The sequence below is a fragment of the Petaurus breviceps genome, unplaced genomic scaffold, assembly GCF_028583685.1.
Source record: "Petaurus breviceps papuanus isolate PSGF00001 unplaced genomic scaffold, PetGlider_PUasm1.0 90723, whole genome shotgun sequence".
In the NCBI taxonomy this organism is placed as follows: domain Eukaryota; kingdom Metazoa; phylum Chordata; class Mammalia; order Diprotodontia; family Petauridae; genus Petaurus; species Petaurus breviceps.
The window spans coordinates 12,476,637-12,488,654 of NW_027187323.1; the positions used below are offsets into that span (position 1 = coordinate 12,476,637).

The window sequence follows — 12,018 nt, forward strand, 5'->3', positions numbered from 1 at the left end:
ATAGTTATGGAAAGTATGAATAACACATCCACTTTATTCAGAAGATTGGAAAATCAATATTTACATTTTTATTTCATAAACATTAGTATTTTGGAGAGGGACAGGGAGAGAGTTAAAATATTGAGCATTTTGGAAAAAGGTGTTGTCGCCAATGATGTAGGTATATTACTTTTAGTTGGAGGAAGGTTTATATTTTCAGGTGTAAGTTGCAGAAAGGATTCTGAAACCAAAGTTTTATCCTTGTTATTGTTTTATGAGTCTCCAGGCAGTTCAGTTTGAAATGTCTGATGGAACACATCCTAAATTGCCATAAGCCTTCATTCAATAAATGGGAAAATATTTACTGAAGAAACAGCTGTCATCCATATGTGGACTTTTGTCACTCTTTACTTAAAGTCTGATTGAATATTAAGATGCATCATCACAATGGGTCTGATTTTGACAGAAACAGCTTGCAAGCCAGGACTTTGCTAGGAAGGCTATATAATATAATTCCTGAATATCGCTGTATTTGTATTTGCAGCAGATGGTAAACTTGACTCAATCTGACTGCAGAGATGTTTCTGAAGACATTAGTAAGAGAAGTTGTATTTAAACTGATTTGTTTGGGTTGTTGGGTGATGCTAGTAAGAAAGAATTGAAATTTTCAGATGTGCTAACAGGATCGTTTTCAGCATCCCTAGTTAGAAATGTATTTGCTTGCTGTTCTTCCTGGGGCATGTGAGTTGAATTTTAAATTCATGATTAAACAATCTTGTTTGTTAAAGATTCTATGAGGTAAAGTAAAGTTGTTGTTTTTATTTTGTTTTGTTTAGCCCCCTTTGGAACAAAGAAACATAGACCCTTTTGAAAAAGAAATGTCAATATGGAATGTGATATACATTTATACTCCCCCACCCCCAATGACAACATATTTCATATTTCCAGGCTTCCCATTTTTCCCTGTCATTATATGAAAGGCCCACATTTTGTCATTTTGTCAAAGAAATTTGGAACCTCAGGTTGTTTGCACTTATTCTCTGCAGGATTCCTTTGGGCCTAGTAGCTGCTTAAATGTAATTCTGTCATGTATCATTTATCACAATAGGTTCTTGGGAATTTTTTGTTTGAACTTGCCATGTCTCTCAGGCACAATTTTTCAATTACAGAATTGTTGAAATTAGGGATGGAAAAGACCTGTTTTGATGATTGGCCCACCCTTCAGAGAGTGGAAGGGTTGTTCTCTAGGGCTCATTCTGGAATCATTTCTTGTTCTCCCTTTCCCTCAGACAGTGAGAAGAGAAGGAAGCCATGGCACCTTTCATAGGGAGAGTATTGGAACGCAGTGCAGAGTCAGCTGTGCTTGAGGAGGAAGCAAGAGAGGCAGGGGCTCTGGGTTAATTCTTCTATAAACTCATTCTGTGACATTAACCAGTCATATGGCTTTTCTGGTTCCTCAGTTTCCTCGTCTGCAAAATAAGGAGGTTCAACTGAACAATCTCTAATGTCCTTTCTAGCTGTGATTCCATATTTGATTCTAAAATGTTTTTTAAAAATTGCTTTTAAGTTGCACATTGTCTTAAGATCTTACTGCTTTAGGGAAATGAATTAACCTACAAAGGCTTCCCTATGAGATACCTGAAAAAAAGCCTCATTGTTTGCTGATTTAGAGACTCAGTGTCCCTAACCTAATATTTTTACAGAACATTTAGTCCAGTTTTGTCAAACTCAAATAGAAATGATCCCTACCTCTGTATATTGACTTAGAAAACCACAGATTAGCATTACCTTTGTGGTACTGTATTTTTGTTTATTTTGTTAAACATTTCTCAATTACATATTAATATAGTTGCATTCTGGGAGTTTTATGAGATAATTGCCAGGAATTTGACACTTCTAATAGTTAAACTACTTGATTTATAGATGGGGAAACTAAGGCACCGTGTGTTTGGGTCCTCCAATCATAGGTGGTGACATTCCTATAGACTCTGACCTATACAGGATTAAAGAAGAAAGGGCTCAGAAGGTACAGCTGCCCCTGATTTAGTTTTAGAGTTATGAGCACACAGTTTTGTAGTGGTATGCTGTTAACTGCGAGCAAGTTGAGATGGGTGGGGGGAAACTTCACCTATGACACATGGTGAAGTTTAATCTGAATTATTAACTTTCTTCTCCATCAATTTCTTAAGACTAAATGATTAATAAAATAATAAAACATCCTGATTTGTAGTATTTGCTATCCAAGGTATAACATGCAAATGTTTGCACTGAAAATTTAAAATCAGCTCCAGAAGAACCTGGTTTGATTGGGTGCTGTCATGTTCCTAGGTTACAGAAGAGGCCAACACATAAGACTTTCCCTAGTGATTCACATAATCCAGGGGATTGTAAACACAGACTGATAGCTAAAGTTACCAAGATACCCACTTGCTCTAACTGTATTGCTCTACCCTTAAGAGGTGTCTCCTGACCCTGAACCTCTTCCTCTCTTTCCTGCCAAAACACACTGCTATACCATCAAAGTACCATAGGCCAGCTTTGACATCAACCCACAGGTCTGAGTACACCTATATTTAATCTACTGACTAGAGAGAGCCTTGATAAAAATTACAGTCAGGTGCACACAAGGGCTGTTGGCAAAAGCTGTGGTCCTCCTGTCCCCCAGATCAACTTCTCTGTCTTCTTGGTTGTGTAATACAGAGAGATTAAGTGACTTGTCCAGAATCACATAGTGAAATTATAAGCAGAACTGGAACTAGAACTCAAGATACTTGATTACCAGTACTATTCTAACTGAGTCTACCTTAAAATACTATAGACATGTTGTTATTATTATTATTATGATTCAGAGCAGTAAAACTGCCCAGTAATTGCTAATATTTATATAATGATTTAAGATTGGGAAAAACTCTTTATATATATCATCTCATTAGATCTTCACATTCACCCTAAGAGTTAAGTGCTACAGTTATTTTAATTCCCATTTTACCATTGAGGAAACTGACATTCCAAGAGTTTGTGACCTATTCACAGTCACATAGCTAGTGATTAGCAAATGCAGAATTTGAACCCAGTTCTTTCCTGACTCCAACTCTGACACTTCTTACATACACTGACTCATACTGTGCATTCTGATTCATAGATGTGTTTTCCTAAGACATTTCTAGTCAGGAGGAAAGAGTATTTACAGAGATGACAAAAGTGTGTTTCACTGTAAGCACAAATGGCAGTGAGATTGAATGACTCACATTCTTTCTAGATTATCCTAATTGTATAACATTTCTTCTGATTAATACCTGTCATTATTCTCCTCAATTTCCACATATTTTCGTACTCTTGTCTTACACTTCACACTGTAGGATCAGATTGTGTTTCAATTTTCACACCTCTTCCTCAACAACCAAGATGATAAAGGCCCTCAATGCCTTCTAAGATCACTTGAAAGGAACTGGGAACACATATAGAAGAGAAGACCTGGGGGTTCGTTAATGATAATTGTCTTTAAGTATTTCCAGGGTTGTTATTTGAAAGAGGATTTAAATGTGGTCTGCTTAGCCCCAAAAGGCAGAGATGTAGTAGCAATGTGAAGTTGCAAAGAGATAAATTTGGGCCTGATGTCAGGAGAGACTTGCTAATATTAGTTCATGGTTTAGCAAAGTGGAATGCACATTGAGGGGCATTGCACTCTGGCTCATGGAAGGACTTTTACAAGAGGCTGATGATCACTTGCTGGGTATATTGTATAAAGGTTTTTTGTTTGATTGTGTGTTGGGCTAGATGGCTACTGAGAACCCTTCCAGCTCCCAAATCCTATGATTCATGAATACATTTGTGATGGAATTCCAAACTGACTCTTAGCCAGTCAGTAAATCTTCCAATCGATACCCATTTAACCATTAACTAGAGTAAATGCTTTGACCCTCTTTTGAGGAAGAACATCACACAACTTATGCAGGGTACAGTGTTATAGAGTCAGACAATGTTATATGAAAGGCAAAGGGACAACATCTCATTCTACCCCACCCATTCAGAAAAAGTTACAGAGACCTATCTTTTCATCACAAGCTAGTCACTAAATTAGTTTTAATTGTCAAAAATGTGAGGTACTCATGTCTGAATTACATTAAAAATAATTAAAAACAGTTCCATAAATTTTCAACATAATTAATGACCTTGAAACACTGTTTCATGCAATATACTTGATTCTTTCCTTCTTGAGGTAATATATTCCATGACTATGAATAGTTTCTTTAGTTTATTTGTATCTACCAGACTTTTTCTTAATTTTCTACTTCATTTGCACAAAATACTCTGGTGTTCAAAACTTTTTATAACTTATCTCTATGCTACTGTCGAAGGTCAAAGTTGGGAGAACTGCTTCAAATTTTGACAGAATTCAATCAGACCTTCTCTTTAGCTAAAGGGAGCTTTATTGACACAAAAGCGTGTGGGCCTGAGACTTAGCAAGGAGCTAAATAAAGGAAATAATATAAGGAAAATGAAGAGACTTATATACACAGAAAGCTATACAGCCTGTAGGATGATGATGTAATTTCAGGGTTTCTAATGGGGGTTGAAGATTTAGGGACAGGATGAGGAAGATTGATGACACAAGATAAGAAAAATTATCATGATACATAATGAGGAAGATGAATGACACAGGATGAGGAAGTGAATGACATAGGATGGGGAACACAGGATAAGGGGGACAAAATTCTTTTGGTGCAAGTTGCATGGAATTTCGAGATAAGAGGAAGGGGCATTAAGGCACTCTCAATTACAGGATATGCTAAGAATAAGCCTTAAACCCCCTCAGGGAGCCTGGGAAAGTAACCCTTACTATTAACCTTTAGTGGTGCCTTTGTATCCACATCACTACCTTTCCAGTATTCTTATATCTTACTTCTTCCTTGCCAGGTACTCTTAGATTCAGTGATTCTGATCTCCTGACTGTTTCAGGAACAAGAATGCCATCTTTCAGCACCAGGAATTTTCTCTGGCTGTCCCCCATGCCTAGAATGCTATGCCTCTTCAATTTAGCCTATTAGTGTCCCTGACTTCCTTTTAGTCCCAACCAAAATACCATCTTTTACAGGAAGGTTTTCCCAACCCTCCTTCACTCTGTGACTTCTCTTTGTTAATTGTTTCCTATTTAAGCTGTACACATCTTGTTTTGTATATATTTGTTTGCATGTTGTCTCCTAGATTAGATTGTAAACTCCTTGAGGGAAGGGGTTTCCTTTTGTCTCATGTTGTATCCCCAATGCTTAAAACAGTGCCTGGTATAGAGGAGACTCAATAAATATTAATTGATTGATTACTTCACCAGAGAGACAGGAGAAATAGCTGGTTGTCTCCTATAACCATACTCTCTTTTCTGTACAATAGTCTACTGCAATTCCCTCCCTGCTTTATTTTCTGTACAAAAAAAAAACAAACAAACAACAAAACAAAAACCAGTCAGATTCACAGAGAGTAAGCCACTAAAAATAGAGTGATAAGCACTTATCCAAGCTGGTACAGACCTTCAACCCGCAAGTGGGACTTGTGACCTTATTGATTGAAATTTTTTTTCCAACAATGCAGATAACAACCCATCCATAACCACTAATCCTGCACAACTCTTTCCCATGTTCTTCCATAAATTTGCCATGGGGGAAAGACTAGGTATATGTGGGAGAGGGGTGAGGATGAGGGGCTGGGGAGACACAGCCAATGTGCTAAAGGTCTTCTTTGCTTTATTCTGACTTTGAGATGATTTTAGTAGAATATTCTGGTTTTATATCTATTATCCCTTGCTCCAGACACACAACCAGTCCATCTTTCCCACCCCCCCATGATGTAATCCTATCATGTCATCATGTAATGACATATTTTACTATCATCCAGTCAGAAGGCAGTACTGATTATGCTTTCGGTCATAACATTTTATCAAAAAAAGTCATCAAGGAAGTTAAATAAATAAATATGATAATATTAATTAATAAATCAAGAAAGTTAAATAACCTCTTCCTGAAAAACAGCCTTTTTCCATTACCTCATTGTGGCCAAGTGTAAGCCTAAGACAGTGAAATGCAAACTCCAGTAGCCCCTACCAAACTAGAAAGACCTGGTAATGAGTATGTCTTTTGTCAGGAGTTTGATGCATGTAGTTGGAGGGAGTGTTGAACCTGACATCTTTGAAGTATTGCACTAAGAAAATTTCAATAACACTGAGAGTAGGGTATTGGAGTTAATGAGATCAGAATGACTGTGCCTTTCTCTTTTTAAGGGGGAGGTATGGTAGGAGAGAGTGAAGGAAGGATTGCTATCTTCAAGTAGTTCAAGGACCATTTTTTGGAAAAAGGAATATACTTGTTCTGCTTGGCTCCACAGGGTAAAAATAGGGGAAATATATGGAAGCTGTGAAAATTTTCTATTTTCTCTGAAGGAAAAACTTGCTAAAAATAGATCAACCTATACAAAAATAGAATGGGGGTCATGGGAGGATGTAGGCCTTGAGCGTCTTGTTCTTTTGTATTGAATATGGGATTTTAGATATGTCATAATATTCATACTTCAGACTTTATCCCTTCATGAAGTCCTTTTGTGTAGCCAATCTTCCTTTAATCATGAATAAGGGTTTCATTTCTGTGTTCTCTGTTCACTGTCCAAGAAAAATTATTTACTCTAGCGTGTTCCATTTAACATCAAAAAGGTATCTTACCTTGTCATTAGTTGTCCTAGGTTGAGAATTAGTGCCCACTTTGAAGCCCTATGTCAAATTCGAAGCCCCACTACCATAGAGAATTATTTTATGAGGACCTTTGTGGCCATGCCCAAAAGGCAGTTCTCAAGTTGATTGGTGCTATACAGCTCCGCTCCCTAAAAGAGAGGGGGTTCCAAGGGAGAGATTGATCCTATTTTTTCAAACATTTTATACAGTTTGAAATATTGAATGAACACTAGGCCACTTTAATAATATTAAGTAAATTATCTTTAGTTTTTCAAGTGTTTCTCAGGTGGCATGAAATCCACCAAATGCATTTAAACTATTGACTGGAAATAGCTTACACACTGGGAGAATCTCTCTACATTTTAAAATGAATTTATATTTGTACAGAAGTGTGTAGTTTTTACTTTTTCTTACATATATGCATTATCAAAATAAAACAGAATGGTTTAAAATCTTTAGACAAGCAATCCAGGTTATCTCAAGTCTCACTTATCTGAAGGCACCAAAAAGAAAATAAAAAATTTATTGATAGCATCATGTTTCATAAAGCAACCACATACATACACATAGAAAAACAAATAATTCCCCAAAGAGTGATTTATTTGAAATGACCTGAAGAAATAAATGGGCAAGTCACCACATGCTATTTTAAAGCATCTAGAAGAATCTCTTACTCTAAACAATGGAAAAGAAAAGAACAAAAATTAAAAACAATAAAATAAGTACTTGATACTGTCCTTTTAAACATTAGGTTTAGTAAACAATATAAATTCAAGATCTTTCTATGGGTCATATAATCAGATTTAATCACTCCTCCCTCTCCACCCCAAGTCTATTCAAATTTTATGCTGAGTTATGGTTTTTTGTTTTGTTTTGTTTTGGTAACAGCAGAGCTGTGAAGGATATTTTGAACCAAGATGGATATTTTTCCTTCAAGTAGATTGCTAATGGTTTGACTTGAGAGTAATTGGACTGGCTTTAGGGCTTAGGATACTTCCTACTCTTAAGACATTTTTCAGTTGTTCTTCCCTATCCCATATACCTTGCCTCTAGCAAGGGGAGAAAAAGGTTAGAACATTAGAGTCTCATTTCAGTCTTTCTGAAGTATTGACCTTTGTAGGTACATCAGCTGGAAAAGATCATTTAGTAATTAAATCACTGCAGGTAAAAAGTACTCCCATTGACATGTACTAGACATATTATTTATAAAAGAAGAACAATATTAAACACTGACATTTTCCTTTGGCCCATGTGGTATCATTCACTTGTCCTTTCAATAAATATTTATTTTGTCCCAACCATGTCCAAGATTAAGCAGTGGAGTAAATATTAAAATACTACATTGTGCCCTATCTGTGTCTCTAGAAGCTTATACTTGAAAAAAGGTCACAGATTGGAAGGTCCAAGGTAGACCTATGCACCAAGGTGGCCCTTTGGCAGTAGGTTGTGGAGGCCTGAGCAAGAGCATTAGGCCTTTTAATCACTTCTTAAAGGGCCAGTGAGTTAGCTCTGTCTGAGAACAGCCTTGGGTCCAGAGAATGACCTAAGACTTAGTAACATCCTCTACATTTGTCCTGAGCCAGCCTGATTTCCTTTGGCAGACTGCAAGCAAGCATGGGCCATAAGCAGCCCATGGCCCGAATGTTGTACAGGCCTGGTCCAAGGTATGTTTGTGGAACTGTAAATAGTACAGACTGACTGAAGCATTGTGACTGGAGTACAGGGGAGAAGAGGAAGATTAGACCCAAAAGATGGGCCTTGAATAACAAACTGAGAATTTACAACTATCTTGTTACCTAGAATCACCTCTAAAAGGCTTGTTTTCCAGAGTTGTGAATTGAGAATCAGATTAAAAGATTTCTAGGGTTTAACTCTAAAATGTTATGATTCTATGACTTCTTTGGTTAGGTTTATGTTAGGTTGAGAGGCAGGGTAAGTTGTGTTTTTTTTTTTTTTAGCAAGGGTAAGGCATGTTTCATATCACCTATGTTTTCATTACCATCAAAAATTGGTTGATTGTGATTGATGAGAAAGAGGAGAGACTTGAGGCAGTGTCTCACTTGAGACCAGAAAGGACATTAAAATAGTTCAGGAATGAGGTAATAATCCCTGAACTAGAATAGTGGCAGTGAGAATGAAAAGAATAGAATATATGCAAAAGACATTTCAAAGGAAAACTCATCTTATTGTATTATAGGCCACCACTTTTTGAGGACCAGGTATGTTATATTTTTTCTTTCCTCTGGGTTTCTCAAGGATCCTGAGGTGTTAATAAAATCTCTTTTCCCTTTCCATCAGCTAAAGTACACAAAGATCATCTACACCTCTTTTTAGGGGCTAGTCACTAGCACCCTAGTTTCATTTACCATTTGTGAGGGAATATTGATTCCAAAGGTTTTGAAAGAACAGATATACATACATTTCCTCCCAGTACCATGGGAGCATAATACCTTGTAGATAAACTCATTCCCTTAGCAGGAGAGAACTTAATTTAGCTGATTTCCTTTTGTCTGACCAAGTTCAGTTCCAAACCCCTCTAGGCTACCCCAACCCTGCTTCTCAGAACTTTCCTGCTGGAGTGGATACAACATCCAGCTTGGAATCTTTAGCTCTGAGGTCTTCATGGTTTGACAACTCCTTTCCCTGTACCTGGAATGAAAAATGACAAACAAATAAGACCAGAACCCCAAGCCAGTATCATTGGCTCCCAGGAGAAGGTTCTAAGCATGTCCGATGTCAGTGATGGTATTTCAGGTGGTCTGATAATGCGCCAGGAGGGACTTTGCAATTCCTGAATATTTGAGGGCTGTTACTCAATAAACACATAGAATGAATGCTTACAAACTGTGCATTACTAACAATGATATAGTGATAATAATACAGTCTCTAACAGAAAACCTCAATCCTAGAAAAAGGAGTAGTAAAATAGAAAATGATAATTGAGAATGGATTTTGCAAAATTGAAAGGCCAAAGGATAATTTTTAGGATAATAAATCGAGCTGAGAGGAAATTTAGAGGCCATAGGCCAATTCCTCTTTTATACATGAGGAAACTGAGTCCCAGTGTGGTTAGGTGCCTTGCCTAAGGTCATACTGATCATAGTAGAAAGAACAAGGCATCAAGCTCAGGTCCTGTGATTCCAGAATGATGCTCTTTCTCACTGTGCCAAAGTGGAAAAATAAGGAAAGAAAGAAGACATTGCTCTTCTTATTGTCGAGAAATCGACCCCAATAGTAGAGGTAGACTTAGTGAACTTTTATTAAAATTATTGATTGCTACAGTTTGAAAAAAAGGATTAGTGTTTAAAAAAATACTTTTTAGATGCTATTCTCCAATAGATTCAAAGTATACTCTTAAATGAGCTAAGTTAAAACGCTCAACTTTTATCAACAATTTGATAATGCACATAATTAAGGATGTTTGGAGAGGGGGATGCACTAAAATTATACCTGATATTCCTTTCATCTGTTTTTTTCATTAAATTATTCCATGTATTAGGCTCCATTTATTAGGTAATTTGATAATATACAATACAAAGAAAACAATTTTTAAGTGCACTGCATTGAAATGAAATTGTATTAGGATGAATAACAGCTCATATAATTTGCTTTCTTTTGCAATCCACTGAGACAAAAGCCAAAAGAATGATTGTCTTCAAAATGAAAAACTTTTTTTCTAAAAATAATACTATTTAAATTGAAGCCACTTAATACCATTGGGCACTTTTCTAAGTACAAGACACTCTACCTCCAATACTAAGGAGAAATCTTATTTAAATGTTAATGTCAGGGGCGGACAGGTAGCACAGCGAGTAAGAGCACTGGCTCCAGTGTTGAGAAGACCTAGAGATCAAATCCCGGGCTCAGACACTTAGCACCCACCCAGAAACACCTGGTCGTGTAACCTTGAGCAAGTTACTTAACCCCAATTGCTTAGGGGCGGCCAGGTGGCTCAGTGAGTAAGAGCACTGGCTCCAGTGTCGGAATGACCTGGATCAAATCCGGGCTCAGATACTCAGCACCACACCCAGAAATAATAACTGGCCGTGTAACCTTGAGCAAGTTACTTAACCCCAATTGCTTAAAAAAAAAAATGTGAATGTCAGCTACAGGGAGTTAGGGGAAATGGTCCCAAGAAAGTACAAAGTAGGGGTTAAATATCCTCATATCATTGTAAGATTTTACACATTAGTACTGTGATAAACTACACTATGAGATCTTCCTGGAAAGGAACTCTCCTTAGATTCATATAGTGTTGGCCAGTTTAAAGTGTATTTATCTGTGTTAAATGGATTACTCTACCATAGTTGAACATTTGTAAGCTATTTCCAGTATAAAATCCACATTTCTCTAGTAATATCTCTTTCCTCTCATTTGCTAGACTTCTAAAACTGTTCTAGTCCAGCATACAGATCAGTCACTCTGAGTATGTTAAACTAACTTTTCGTTTCTTTTCTTCTAATTGCTCTTTCTGCATCCAGTCTTTCCTTTCTCTAGCCCATCCTCAAATCACAGGTTTAACCAAGCTAAAGAAACTCAACTCAAGAAATTTCAGTCGCTCTTAATTGCCTTTAGAATAAATTACAAGCTGCTCTGTTACAATTTTAAAACCTTTCACTGTGTGACTGCAGCTTGTCTTTCCAGAATAATTTCTCTCTCCACTCCCACCCCTCACATACTTCAAGTTTTGGCCATAGTGGCCCATTATTTGGGGTTTATATGTGATTATATTTCCAGGACTATGACTTTGCATAGTCTGTCATCCACACCTGAAAAGCATCTTCTCATCTCACTTCTACCTTTTGAAATCCCTTGGAGGATTAGCTCAAGTTCAATTTCTTCTAGAGACAGATACTGATTTATCTTGGACAAAAGCAGTTTGGAGAAAGGGTGAGTCTAAGCTCAATGTGTTCTCTGACAAACTTTGGAAGGATTCTGGTCTTTTCTTCTTCATTTCTTGACCACTAACTTGTTATTCTATTGTCTTTTCCTCTCCCAGGGCCTGTCTTCTTCCTATTCCCTGGGAAGGGGAGTAGGTAGGTTGTGACCATGCAGGACCCTGAGGTACAAAGCATAGTAATGGCAATCTCCACACTATTGAAGAAAAGATGTGCAGCATACTCCTAGCTTTGTCCTAATTTCAGTTCTGTCTGTTGAAGCCTGGGAATGGTTTAAAAAAAGGAGAGGTTTCTAAGCCTACCTACTTACAAGTGGCATGTGGAAAAATGTGTTTGGGAAGCTAAGAGCCTTTCTGGGAAGTTGCAGTTCTGTAAGATAGGACCGTGCCTTATCAAGAGTTTGTGTTTGTACATAAACATACACAT

The 12,018-nt window shown here is 37.1% G+C and overlaps 1 protein-coding gene across 1 annotated transcript in view; it reads left to right on the forward strand.

The window, feature by feature from the left end:
- LOC138145106 (low-density lipoprotein receptor-related protein 1B-like) overlaps window positions 1-12,018 on the forward strand; it is a 1,285,961-nt gene that overhangs the window by 1,099,436 nt on the left and 174,507 nt on the right. The window lies entirely within an intron of this gene.